Source organism: Capra hircus, chromosome 19, assembly GCF_001704415.2.
Source record: "Capra hircus breed San Clemente chromosome 19, ASM170441v1, whole genome shotgun sequence".
Taxonomy (NCBI): domain Eukaryota; kingdom Metazoa; phylum Chordata; class Mammalia; order Artiodactyla; family Bovidae; genus Capra; species Capra hircus.
The window spans coordinates 62,432,299-62,444,659 of record NC_030826.1 but is presented as its reverse complement, the minus strand read 5'-3'; the positions used below and the strand labels follow the sequence as shown (position 1 = coordinate 62,444,659).

General features: G+C 47.2%; 1 protein-coding gene across 4 annotated transcripts in view; it reads left to right on the top strand.

Moving 5' to 3' along the window:
• HELZ (helicase with zinc finger) overlaps positions 1,339-12,361 on the top strand; it is a 151,622-nt gene continuing 140,599 nt past the window's right edge. For 2 of the 4 annotated variants that reach the window (XM_018063980.1, XM_018063977.1), the window contains exons 1-3: positions 1,354-1,407; positions 2,687-2,742; positions 6,632-6,688. The gene's annotated coding sequence lies outside the window, so the exon portion shown is untranslated. Of the gene's footprint in view, positions 1,408-2,686; positions 2,743-6,631; positions 6,689-12,361 lie in introns of all 4 variants that reach the window. The other 2 variants (XM_018063978.1, XM_018063979.1) reach the window with 2 other exon arrangements.

The window sequence follows — 12,361 nt, the reverse complement described above, 5'->3', positions numbered from 1 at the left end:
TGGAGTTTTTAATTCCCCGGGGGCAGGGCTCAAGTCAGCAACCGTCCAGGTTCCTCGAGAGAGGCTTCTCCTAGGGTCTGGAGGAGCGGAAAAGTTGGGTGGACCCCAAAGCCCCTGGCGCTCCCCGTGCACTGAACGGGGCGTTTAATGCCTGTGCATTCTTCTAATTTCAGAGCCTTTCAACAGCATTCACACAGAATACAGTTTCGCAAGTCTCGATGTCCTGGAGGATTTTCCCTTTGTAAAAATCTGCTTGGGGGTGGGGAGGAGCAATCTGAGTCTCCGAAGTCTGCAAAGCACAGCCTAGAGGCAATGAATGAGAGCTCCGCCAACTGACCTATGCTCCCCGGGGCAAGGGGCCCGCTGCGCGAGGGCGCCGGCCGGTGCTTGGCCCACCCGCGCCACGGAATGCGGGCGGAGGGCGCGGGGGACCGTCTCGCCGCCCCGCGAGAGGCCCTCGGGCAGCAGCCGGGGTGCGGGCGTGGGCGGCGGGGTCGCTCGCCCGGGTCTCGGCCGGGCGACTCAGAGCGCCCCCCACCCCCCGGGACCCGGCAGGTGGACCGTGGCGCGCGCTCCCCCTCTCGCCCCAGCCCAGCGCCGCGACCCTCCCCCGAGCCCTTCGCGCCCCTGCGCCCCGGCCCGAGCGCGCAGGCGGCGCCCCCGTTACCTGCAGGGGGAAGTCCTAGCTCGCGCGCGGCGCGGACTGCAGAAGGGCGGACTCGGCCGAGCGAGGCCACATTCCTAGGGGAGGGGTCTCCGTCTGAGGGTCGCGGATCGCGGTGCCGGCCCGGGAGGAGCCCGCGGAAGGGAGCCGCAAGCGGGTAAAAGTTGCTTTTCGCCTCGTGCCCCCTGCCCCTGCCGCGAAGCCGGCCTCCGCAGGGTCCTGGGCCGTTGGGCGGCCGGACACACCTTCCGTCCGCGTACGGGGAGGCCCAGCGCCGGCGCTCGGGCCCCGGCCCGGGGAGCAGAAGCCCGCCGGAGGGTCCGGGGCCGAAACCGACGCAGCAGGGCGCACAGACCAATCTGAGCGGCTCCTCGCCGCCGGCGCGGGTAGCCCGCGGCCGATCAGACGCAGACTTGGGGTGTCCGCCCGCCCCGGGGGTCGCCGGGGCCCGCGTGGACGCGAGGGGTGGGGGAAGGGAGGCCGGGAGCGGCGGCGGCCGCAGAGACCCGGAGCCCCGTTTTAAAGATGGGGGCGGATTTTAAACGCAAACAGCCGGCGGAGGGGAGGGGCCGCGCGGCAGGCGGCGGGCAACTTTCCGCGCCGGAGGTGCGGCCGGAGGGGCGGCGCCGGCGGAGGCGGGAGTCGGGGGCCGAGGGGAGTCACTTTAAAGGCTCTTTCTTACCCACAATGCTTTGTGGGGACGTTGACAAGTGGATCCAAGATGGCGTAGAAAGTAATGACAGGTAAGTCCTGACTTCCCCTTTCGCCGCCGCCGGGACCGCTCCGCGAGCTGCCGGCGCCCTCCGGGGAGGCGCTGGGCTCCCCTCCGGCCCCTCGGGCCCCGGCAGGGGCGGCCCCGGCGCGAGCCGGGGGCCGGGGCGGCCCGCGGTGGGGCCTGGGAAGCGGGGCTCGTCGAGGCGAGGCCCGGACGCTGGGGCTGTTTACAGCCGCTTCCCCTCCCGATCCCCTTCCCCTCCGCCGGGGGCCGCGCCGCCCTCCGCCCAGGCCTCGGAGCAGGCCTCGCGGACCCCGCCGCGGGCCCGCGGCAGGCTCGTCCGCGCCGGGCTCCCGGGAGGCTCGCGCCCCTCGGCGGGGTCGCCGCTGGGGCGGGGAGCGCGCGGGCCTCCCACGCCCCGCTCGATTGCCCCTCTGGGATCCGACTTCTGCCCGCGTGGGGGTGGGGGCCGGGAAAAGTGGGCCGGGGGCCCCTGCCTCCCCAGCCGGGGGCTGTTTCCTGGGCTTCTCTTTCTTACCCACCCCCCTTTCTCCGCCCCCTCCTCGGAAATTCTCATTGGCCCACGAGCACATCAACAAAAATAAAAACAGACGATCTTTTCCGGAGATTCCTCTAAGACTGCCCTCTTTTAGACCTAAAGGACTGCAGTTTCATCTAAGGAACTTTGATTCCTCTCTCCCCGAATTATTTGAGCTATCTGCACCCTCTCCTTTGCTGAGGATCCTCCAGCCCGGTTTGGAAATCAGAGTTTTAGGATTCTTCTTGGATTGAGATCCTCAGGTTTTGTTTGAAATTCAGAATTGTTGTTCCTTCACCCTCGCCACTTACACTTTTCAGGCAAATCATTAATATAATAATGTATAACTCCAGACATAGTGGATTCCTAGAGTTGGGTGTGGGGGAGGGGGTTGGGGAGTAAAGAGTTGTCCTGGCTCGCTTGTTCTGAATTTTGCACTCCCTTAAACTCATATGAAAGGATTTCGTCCCCTTTATCTCTTCTTTTTAATTCTTTTTGAAAGTCCAGTCTGTAAGAGATGACTTTTTTATGTTTTGGATTTTAAGAGCGTTTTATAATCTATTCTTTTATCACACAGAGAGGAAATGTTTTTATTTTAAAGTAAAACAAACAGACTCATTTATAAAGCTGCATACTGTACCATTTTGGTAGCTTTTTCCATTTGAAATTTAGGTGCCCTTTCACGTCACGCTGATAGAACGTTTGCTACTACTGATCTTGTCTCTTACTGTTGTTGTATAGACACATTTTACTTTTCTATTTGCCTCAGGAATTGGATGAAGTAATTGATCACTAAAGAACTACAGTGCTGGTGAGATGTGTAAGGTGAGACTGCAGTTAAAAATGATTTACCTTTTTTCCTTCTTTATTTTAATCAAGTCATAAGGGTGAGACTGAAGCTAAGTAATTGGATGGGACTATCTCATTTCCAAGTGAGTCCCTCTGTCAGATGGGTGTAGAGGCTGGGCTGAATTTGGAAAAGAAGACTGTGGAAGTGTACAGACTTTTCAGGGACTCCAGCACACGCAACGGTAGTGGAGCTTATCCAGAGCCAAATGTTATTTGCAGCCATCCTTGATGAGTGTCTTTTCCAGGGGTAATTATAGTTTTCCTATTTAAATTTCCTTGTGTAACTTTAATTGAATGTCTTAATTTTATCTGTGTCGTCGTGTTTATCTCTCACTGTACATTGAGTGTCACTGATTGTGTCTGTGGGTTTTGTGTGTCTTGTGTCAGGTACACCCTTTCCATTGGAAAGAATTATTTTAGGCAAATCCTGCTTTTATTTTCTGAAAAATGGAATAATGCTGGTCTCATAATTATTTTGAATTATGATAGTGTTGAGTTTTGGTTAACTTATGGAGAAGGCTGGCTTTTCATTATTTTCTGGTCACATGTAATATGTGAAATCAAAGTGCTGCTTTATTTAAGCCAACTTATAAGTCTTTGGATTTATAGAACAGCACTGATACAGTGTCAGTGAACAGTACTGGGGAGAAGGAGACTGGTTTGCTAATTCTACATTCTTCACAAGCAGTTTTCTCAACTTGAAAAAATAACTTTAAAAAAAAATTTTAGGCATTGTAGATGTACTATACAGTGTGTGTGTGTGTGTGTGTGTGTGTGTCTATAAAAATACTTTACTATGGTTTATTGAGAACATGTAAGTTTTGGTAGATTGGTTACTGTAGTTTTTTTTTCCCCCCCTTTAATACAGCTGGATAGCCTTTGTATTTTGAAATCCTCTCTATCACATGTCTAGAAGAATAAGCTGTGCTTTATTTTTTTTCAAGATTGAGGCATACAATTGACATTTTTGCCTTAAAAAAAAAAAAAAACTCGGGAGAGGAAGGTGGACAGAAACTAAGGCCCTTTCTAAATGCACAGACCACACGTGGATGCGTTTTGAAACTCAACAGTGCTCATGTGTATCACATATATTTTCTATTTTTATCCTTGGAGCAAATATGGATTTAAAAATTTATTTTCAGCTTACTGATGGGGGCATATTCATGGCTTAGATCTCCCAATGTGTGCCTTTTTTTTTTTTAATTTACGTATTTGTGGAAAGTCACTTAATCTACTTTTGGGCCTATGAAGATGTTTGTTTATAATCCAAAAGGGAATATTTAGAAATAGGTAATCTTATATGGCTAGTGTTGTTTGGCCTAAACTGTGTTAAGACATTTTCCACAAAGATGTTTTCCACAATTTTCACACCTGTAGGTCCTGTGAAGTGTTAGTATTCACTTCAAAGTGAAGCTGGTGTTTGGCCACCAGGTTTTTACACAAAGCATTCTCAAATGCTTTAGTGTAGTGCCATAGTGTAGAAGTTTGGATGAAGTGAGAGCCTGTCTTTGACATGAATAAAGACACAGCTTTTTCAGTCTGTCCTTTTGGCTGGGGAGTGGGACACTATTTCAGGGAAGGCTGTAGGTTTGGGGAGTCAGTAAGCACCTATCAGCTGGTACACTTGGAGTTTGCGATTATCACCAAGAAGTTTCATTTCTGACACCATAAATACCCAGTCTGGATTGTTCTGAAGTCTGTACACAATTTGTGGACAGTCCAGTGTTTCCCTGGAAAAGGGAGTGATGCCAAAAGCACAGGAGAAACCGTCCCTACCTGCACAGTGCCTGGTGGGGTTAGGGTGCAGAGCATGCTCTCGAAAGGCTGAGAATGTTGAGGCGGGCCCTGCAAATAGGTGGACCAGGGCTTACACGCGCAGTGTTGCTCTCTGTTTAAGAAGCAGGCATGGCATTGACATCTGATGCAAATAAGCCTCTCATTATCTGTCAGACTCTGTTTTTAAGACTCCAGATACACGCCCAGCACAAGAAATAAGGTCCTTTGTCTGTTGTTTTAATGCATAGAAAATTTGGGGCCAAGTTTATCAACTTGACAAACAAGAGAGGCAGAGGAGCTACTTAAAAATTATGAACAGATTGTTATGGTTGTTTATTTCCATCAACTTAGATAAGTGTACCTGCAAATATTGATTTCTGAGTAATATTTTGAAATGTTTTCTAGGAGGGAACTATGGTATGTGTGGAGAGTGTGGCCCCTCCAGCTCGCGTCCGTCCAAGTTGCTGGGTGCAGTCAGGGTGGTCTCTGTAATGCTGGCTGGGGGCAGCGTAAAGCTCGGTGGTCTGGCACCTCTGAGGTGGCTTGGATAATACCTCTGAGTTATTACCTCTGAATTTAACAGAGTTAATATTCCTCTTTCAGTAATAAATAGTAGATGTAACATGAAGATTTTTAGTTTCTATATATCTATATATGTATATATATGTGTGCATATATATATATATATATTTTTTTTTTTTCTTTAAGCTACCAGTTGTCTAAAGCACATTGAAAGCTTTTCAACATACTACTAAACAGTCACACTAACTGGTTTGCTCATGTAAGTGGTACTGGTTCAGTTTCTCCAAGAGCAGGAAGTTGTCTGGTAAAACCAGAGTTGGTGTGTTCAACTTGTTTTGACCCCTAGAAACCCCTGATTCATCATTAGGTTCTTCAAAGAATGCATGGCATATTTTTTGACTGAACCATTCTGAAGTGTGAACGTTTGTGATTTTTGTCATTTCTGTGCCATATTTTAGGTGTTCTCTGCACATCTGAATTTGCCTTTTTGCTTTCTTCTGTGGATATTCTCCTTGTATGACAATATTCCTGTGAGGCGAGCTTCCTATCAGTGAGCAATGTGTGTAAATAATATAGGTTTAAAAAATTACTTATTTTTATGTGAAACTGATGCATGCCACAGTAAGCAAACCTGAGCCGAGCTTCAGTGTATAAAGTAGACGAGATGAAGAAAAAAGCCTCTCCTCCTTCGGCCACCTGCGGCCCTGCCCCCTGACCTGAGGCAGAAGCAGTTGGTGTCACTCGGCCTCTGGAGGAGCTCTTTGCTGCGGCGCCCTGGCAGCAGTGGCGGGTGGGGAAGGCACGGCCACTGGGCCTGCTCACATGTTGTGCAGGGACGCTTCTGCCCTTGTTTCCTGTGATGTTAAGTGATATTGATAGTCTTACACTTCCATCACTGTAAGACAACTTTCATTGAATTGTTAGTCAAACACTGAAACTGTTAATTGCATTGTCAGGTTGGTACAGTTTTGATTTGTTGATCTTCTAAGAAAATAAATATTTGGAAATTGAATTCATGTAACCTTAGGGCTGGGAGTAATGTTGGTAATTACCATCTGTGGAATTTAATGGTGAGATGCACAGTATATTTACTATAGACTTGTTATAACTCATTATCTTTAGTTTTCAGAACAATTTCAAGATAGTTGTTATTTCCGCTTTGCAGAGGAAATTTAGGCTAAATGTAAATTTATTCACGTAATGTCACAAGACTAGTAAGTAGCGGTGCTGGCGTTGTGCCTTGGAAGGGGCGTGCTCTTTGCATGTTATGTGCTCTGAGGTTTGTGTCTAGTCTCTCTTATTTTCCACACGAGGAAATTGAGGCCTGGAGGAGGCAAGTGACTTGCCCAAGGTCACACAGCTAATCAATAGCAACATTCAACCAAGCTTTTATCTCTGGACCCTTATCTCAGGACTTTTGGTCCTAGCTGGTTATGCTACATTTTACTGAAATACTATGGACCAAAAGACCATCTTCTGTGACTACTGGATACAAATGCTTCAGAACTGATAGGTCAGCAATTCTGTTTTCTACTCTGTATTAAAAGATCCCTTCTCTCTCTTTCAGAAATTATAAAGAGCTCTGATGGGCTATTTGGGTAATACCCAGTGCAGTGAACTGCAGGTGAGTAAGGCTTGGGAGAACCTTATTTAGAAAGAAAGAACTTGATGGTGCATGAGAAGAGTCTTAAACTAGAGGAGTGTGTCTGCTCAGGAGGAGTGAGGTGGGACAGGGTGGAGTGAGCAGGGCTCTGGCGCAGCAGTTGGACCTGGAGCTTCGGGTACTGATGGGATGGTGGTGAACAGTCCACCTGACTCTTCGTCAGTGTGTTTGAAGAGAAGTGAGGATAGGTTAATCTTACACTTCTGTTTTGAATGAGTAACCGCACAGGAGTTCAACCTATCTGCACAAGATGGGATCTTAAGAGGTGCTTCCGGTTTCCTGCCAACATTCTTGCGTGGTGATCACCCTGCGCTCTGATGAACTGGTTAAGTACTAACTGGCTTGTTTCTCCTGCTGTCTGCTCTGTGCGTGTTGTCATGAATGACTGCACGTGTCTGCATTTCTGAGGACCTAGGTACTGAGAGCAGATCAGTGGGATGCAGGTTCCGCTTTTTTTCTGATGGTTGTGTTCCCTCCATACAATGGCGGTTTTAGTCTTTCAGATTATTTATTTTTTGCTGAAATACCCTAAGAAAGACAATTTAGTCTTGAGCGTTATTTCACAGTAATTAGTATTCTTAGTCTGTTATAGTATCTTGGCCATTCAGTAGTAAACTTAGAAAATGATTGTACTACAGAAAAACAATTAGAAGACTGCTTTAATATTGTCCTTCTGGGACATCAGCGCTAAAATTAGGTTTTGATGTATTTTCAGTGCTAGCTGCAGAGACTTAATGTGACATTGCGATATGCTTTTGAGGTTTGCAGTTACACTCTGGCTTGGCTGCTTGTTGGTGGCTAAAGTGGAGCATAGTTGTAGGGTGCTTTGTTTCTTTTGCGGGATTCATTGTCCACAGGCTCCTGGGGATGATCAGAAGACTAGTTGAGCTAGTTTGTTAGTCCTTGGAAAGCTGGAGTCTGGGTGGTTGTTGTGATAAAACAAGTACATGAGGGCTCTCGGTTAAGGCCAAAATGAGTAGTAGAAGAGACGCATGGACCTCTTCTTGAGACTGTGTCAAATTTCCTCAGTATGGTAAAATTTTGTCTTATATTATGAAGTAATTTAAGAATTAATATTAAGTAAATTGTTAAATATTTGAGGTACCACCCTCAAACAGTTGATTTTCCTTTTGGCATTCCATTAAAATATATATACCTATTTACTGTACTCATTTTAAATTATGATGCACATAATTTGTATTTTTCCCATACACTAGATATGAAACATTTCCATATTATAGGTGTCACAATTTTAATTTACATGATTACGCTTTGAGAGGCTGCAAAATATTTTATCAAGTCATGCGGTCAATAATTTATGTTAATCTTTTTATCTTAGATATTTGTTTTGCTCGCTGATTTTCAGTTAATACTTTAATCTACATTGTTGTAGTTATATTTTTTTCTAGCTAATTATATCTCTAGGATAAATTTCAGAATGTATTGTTGTGTTAAATGATATGAATGATTTTCTGGCTTTTGATGTTGGGTTGGCGATAAAGTTCGTTCTGGTTTTTATGGAAAAACCCAAGCAAATGTTCAGGCCACCCCAGTACATATGGTGGCACTGTTTCTCGAGAGTGTTGCACCGGTTTGTACTAGTAACAGATACACAGATTTACCCCTTTGACAAAACTGGATGGAAATACATTTTCTCTTTATAAGCCCTTCCTTGTTTCATAGTGTAAAGTGGCGCTTGCCCTTCTTAGTTCCATAATGTTGAGTTTTTCTCTTTGAGTCTCTTCATGGTGAATTGTTTGTTCATATCGTTTGCAGTTTTAATCAATAAACTATTGATGTGGGGCTCTGGTTGGTAAGGCAAATAGAACCAGCTAATAAACAGGTAGTTGTTAAAAACATGATCGGAACAAGTTCAGTGAGAATATCTAAAGAGAGCCCGGTCTGGATGGTGAGTTTTCTTGAGAGGAGTGGGGAAGGGGAACAGGGGTGAGCTTTCTTGGGAGGACTGGGGAAGGGGAACAGGCGAGTTATTTAAGGTTCAGCTCCTCAGTTACCGTTAGGTGCCCGCTGAGCGCAAGGCCCGCTCAGGCTGGCGGGGCACGTCCCGGGCGGAGGAGGAGGCTGCCCAGGGCCTGACCAGCTGCGGCGCTGGCTGCTGAAGGCGCTCTGCAGGGCAGAGGGGAGCGCTTTCCGCAGCCGCGTGCGCTCGTGGCCGCTGTGCTTCCGAGGCTCAGTTCAGAGGGACGCAAAGATGAACAAAGCATCGTTTCCTCTTGCAAGGAGCAAATCCCCTAGTGGAGAGAGTTAGGGGCACCAGAAAGGACTAATAGGAATTTGAAGGGTGCCGTAAGAGGGGTTCAGTGGAGGGGTGACACTGCCCCTCTTGGGGCTATCGGGGAGCACGTCAGCTGAAGAGAGGCCTTTAAACGGCACCCGCGTGAACGCGAGAGGCCGTGGAAAGAGGAGGGCATTCCGGAGCGATGGACAGCCTGAGCCGCCGCGGGGCCGGAAACCACGTTATCCCGGTTTCCTGGACTCTGGTTGCCTGAAGGAGTGTGTGGAAGGGGATGATTCTGAGAGGTCGGGGCTGGGTTTAGGAGAATGAACGTCAGGGATTGGCACTGGGGCTTTTAGTTAGGTCCGTGGTGATAGCCCAAGACAGGGGTGACTGCCTGAATTGGTGTCCCTGAGAATGAAAAGAGGTGATGGAGTCAAGAGAGATCTTGGAGGTTAAGCAGAGAGATGTGCTGATTAGGTAGGAGGGAAGGGAACCATCAGTTCTGTGTCTCAAGTCAGAGATGAGGCGGAGGTTTTTATGGCTGGATAGCTGGAAGACATCAGGAATATGGAAGAACTGGTCTTAGGGGTTCAGAATAGAGAAAAGACAAGTTTCATTTTGTGTGTTGAGTTTAAGGAACTAGTAGGAAGCCGAAATGAGTATTTTAACCCTGGAAGGAACAGATGAGTTTAGGGCCCAGAGGAGTTAGAGGAATCAGTGAGGTCTCATAGTTAAATCAGAGTGAAGAATGAAGGGTCCTGATTCCCAGTCTAGCTTTCTCTTCACTGCCTCATACAGAGAAGGTTCTCTGCTGTGGTATGCTCAATAGAAAGTTAGAAGTGGCAGAGTTTATGTTGGGAGTAAAGAGTTTATTTTTTATTTACTTTTTTTTTTTTTACTATGGACAACTTCAGACACACGGGAAGTAGGGTATAGTCAATCTCACTGTACCTATTAAGCCAGCTTCAGTAGTTATTAATCTTGTTTCACCTGTTTCCATCAGTTGTACTGAAGCAAATGGGATACAGTGTCTTGGTGCACTTGGGTTGTGTGTATTTGCAGGCAAGGGGAGCTGAGCAGTTTAGCAGGGTGTGTGCTGAGCTTTCTGAGTGGGGGTCTGTAGTGAACAGAAGTGAGATTAATTGCCAGAATTCCTTGGGCAAATCACTTACATCTTCTGAGTATTACTTTCTCTGTGAGATGGAGATAATAATGCCAGCTTCACAGAATCACTTGAGATGAGATACATAAAAACCATCTGTGAACTTTGAGGCTCAAGTGTGATACAGATTTAGTTGTCCATAACAACAAAAAGGTAGTGCTGTTCCTTTGGGCTTCTATGTTGCTGGAATGAAATTTATATTATCCAATACATTTTTATTCAGTAAATACTTATGTGAAGCACCTGAGGCCTCAAGAGTGAACAAAACAGACAGAATTGCAGCTCTCCTGGAGCTCATGTTCTAGGCCTAGAGGATAATAGGGAGCTCATACTTTAACAGTGCTTAGTGTGGGCCAGACACTGTTCTAAGTGCTTTCATATTTCACCCTATTTTATTCTTACAGCAGCAGTGAGGTGTAGACTGTTACTATTCCCATTTTGCAGATTTGGAGATGGAAGCAGATGTTTAGGCAGATAGCCTCAGGTCACAGTGCCATGACTCAAATGCTGGCAGGTCTGGCTTCAAGCCTTCTCTCTTACCCCTGTGCTTTAGAACTCTTCAGCTCATTCATGGCATGCTAGTGTTTGATACAAATAAAAAAGGTAGGCCCAGATTGAAACTGAAATGAAGACACAAACACAGATGAAAAAAATGGCAGTCCATAGTTCTCTGTGGATGGGGGTATATTAGTATCCTTACATAGGGAAGTAGTTTTCTCCCTAACTTTTTATAGGCTTCACCAGCTTTCTTGGATTCTTTAGATTCAGATGGCCAAGTCAGTGGAAGGAAGTCATTTTTCTGCTGGTACTTGGGGAGAATCTCTTCTTGAATGAATCTCCTTGTTTACAGTTCTTCTTCCTTTTTTCTCTTACTCCTCTCTCCTTCCTTATCTTGAGGAAATTCCCTTCTCTGACTTGCCTGTTCTCTGGCCCTCCTTTTCCTCACAGTCTCCCTTCCTAGTCTCGTCAGCTGCCCACATTCTGAAGGACTTCCTGCCTTCTGCCTCTGCCTTCTCCTCCCTAGTCTGCCTCTGCCAGCCATCCTGGGCCTTGCCCTGTGTTTTGACTCTCCTAAGTTTGTTCAGTGGGGCTACTGTCAGGACCTGTTTCCCGTCTCCGGCCATGGCTCCGCCAGCCCCCAGCCCTCCTCGCGGGCAGGGAGGTTGGGGAACGGGCCGTGCACATCCCTCCAGTTTGCACCAGGGTTACGGCGCGGGCCTCACTGCTTTCAAGGAGGGTGGGAGGGTGTCATGACTTGTATACTTGAGGTTTTTTTTTTTTTAAATTCTGGTAAAATATACGAAACATAACATTTATTTTAGATCATTTTAGAAGGCAATGGCAACCCACTCCAGTCCCAGGGACGCAGGAGCCTGGTGCGCTGCCCCGTCTCTGGGGTCGCACAGAGTCGGACACAACTGAAGCGCCTTAGCAGCAGCAGCAGCCGCAGATGCAATTCAGTGGCATTAAGTGCTTTCACCTTGTTGTGCAGCCATCGCCACCGTCCACTCCATCTCAGAACTTTGTCATCGTTCGAACTTGAAGTTCTCTACTCGTTAAACACAAACTCTCCGTTCCTCGCTGCCTCCTGGCAGGCATCGCTCTCCTTGCTGTGTCTGTGATGACTGTAAGTGAGGTCCATTCACACCATGGGGATCTCCTATAAGTGCACTTAGGCAGTGTTTGTCTTCTTGTGACTGCCTTATTTCACTTAGAACGTCTTTGAGGTTCATCCATGCTGTAGCGTGTGGCAGGACTTCCTTGCTTTTTAAGACTAAATAATCCTGTTGTATTACTTGCTTCCCAGGTGGCGCTGGTGGTAAAGAACCCCCCTGCCAATGCAGGAGACCTAAGAGATGTGGGTTCGATCCTTGGGTTGGAAAGATCCCCTGGAAGAATACACGGCAGACTACACTCCGGTACTCTTGCCTGGAGAATCCCATGGACAAAGGAGCCTTGTGGGCTGTGGTCCATAGGGTTGCATAGAGTCAGACACGACTGAAGTGACTTAGCATGCACACACACAATACTGTTGTATGTAAATACATTTAAAAAAAATCCATCCAACTTTTGATAGACACTTGGGTTGCTTCCACCTTTTGGCTTACTGTGAATAATGCTGCTGTGAACATGGGTATACACATATCTGTTCAAATCCCTACTTCCAGTTCTTTGGGAAATACCAGAAGTGGAATTGGCAATTCTGTGTTTAATGTTTTGAGGAACCCCCCCC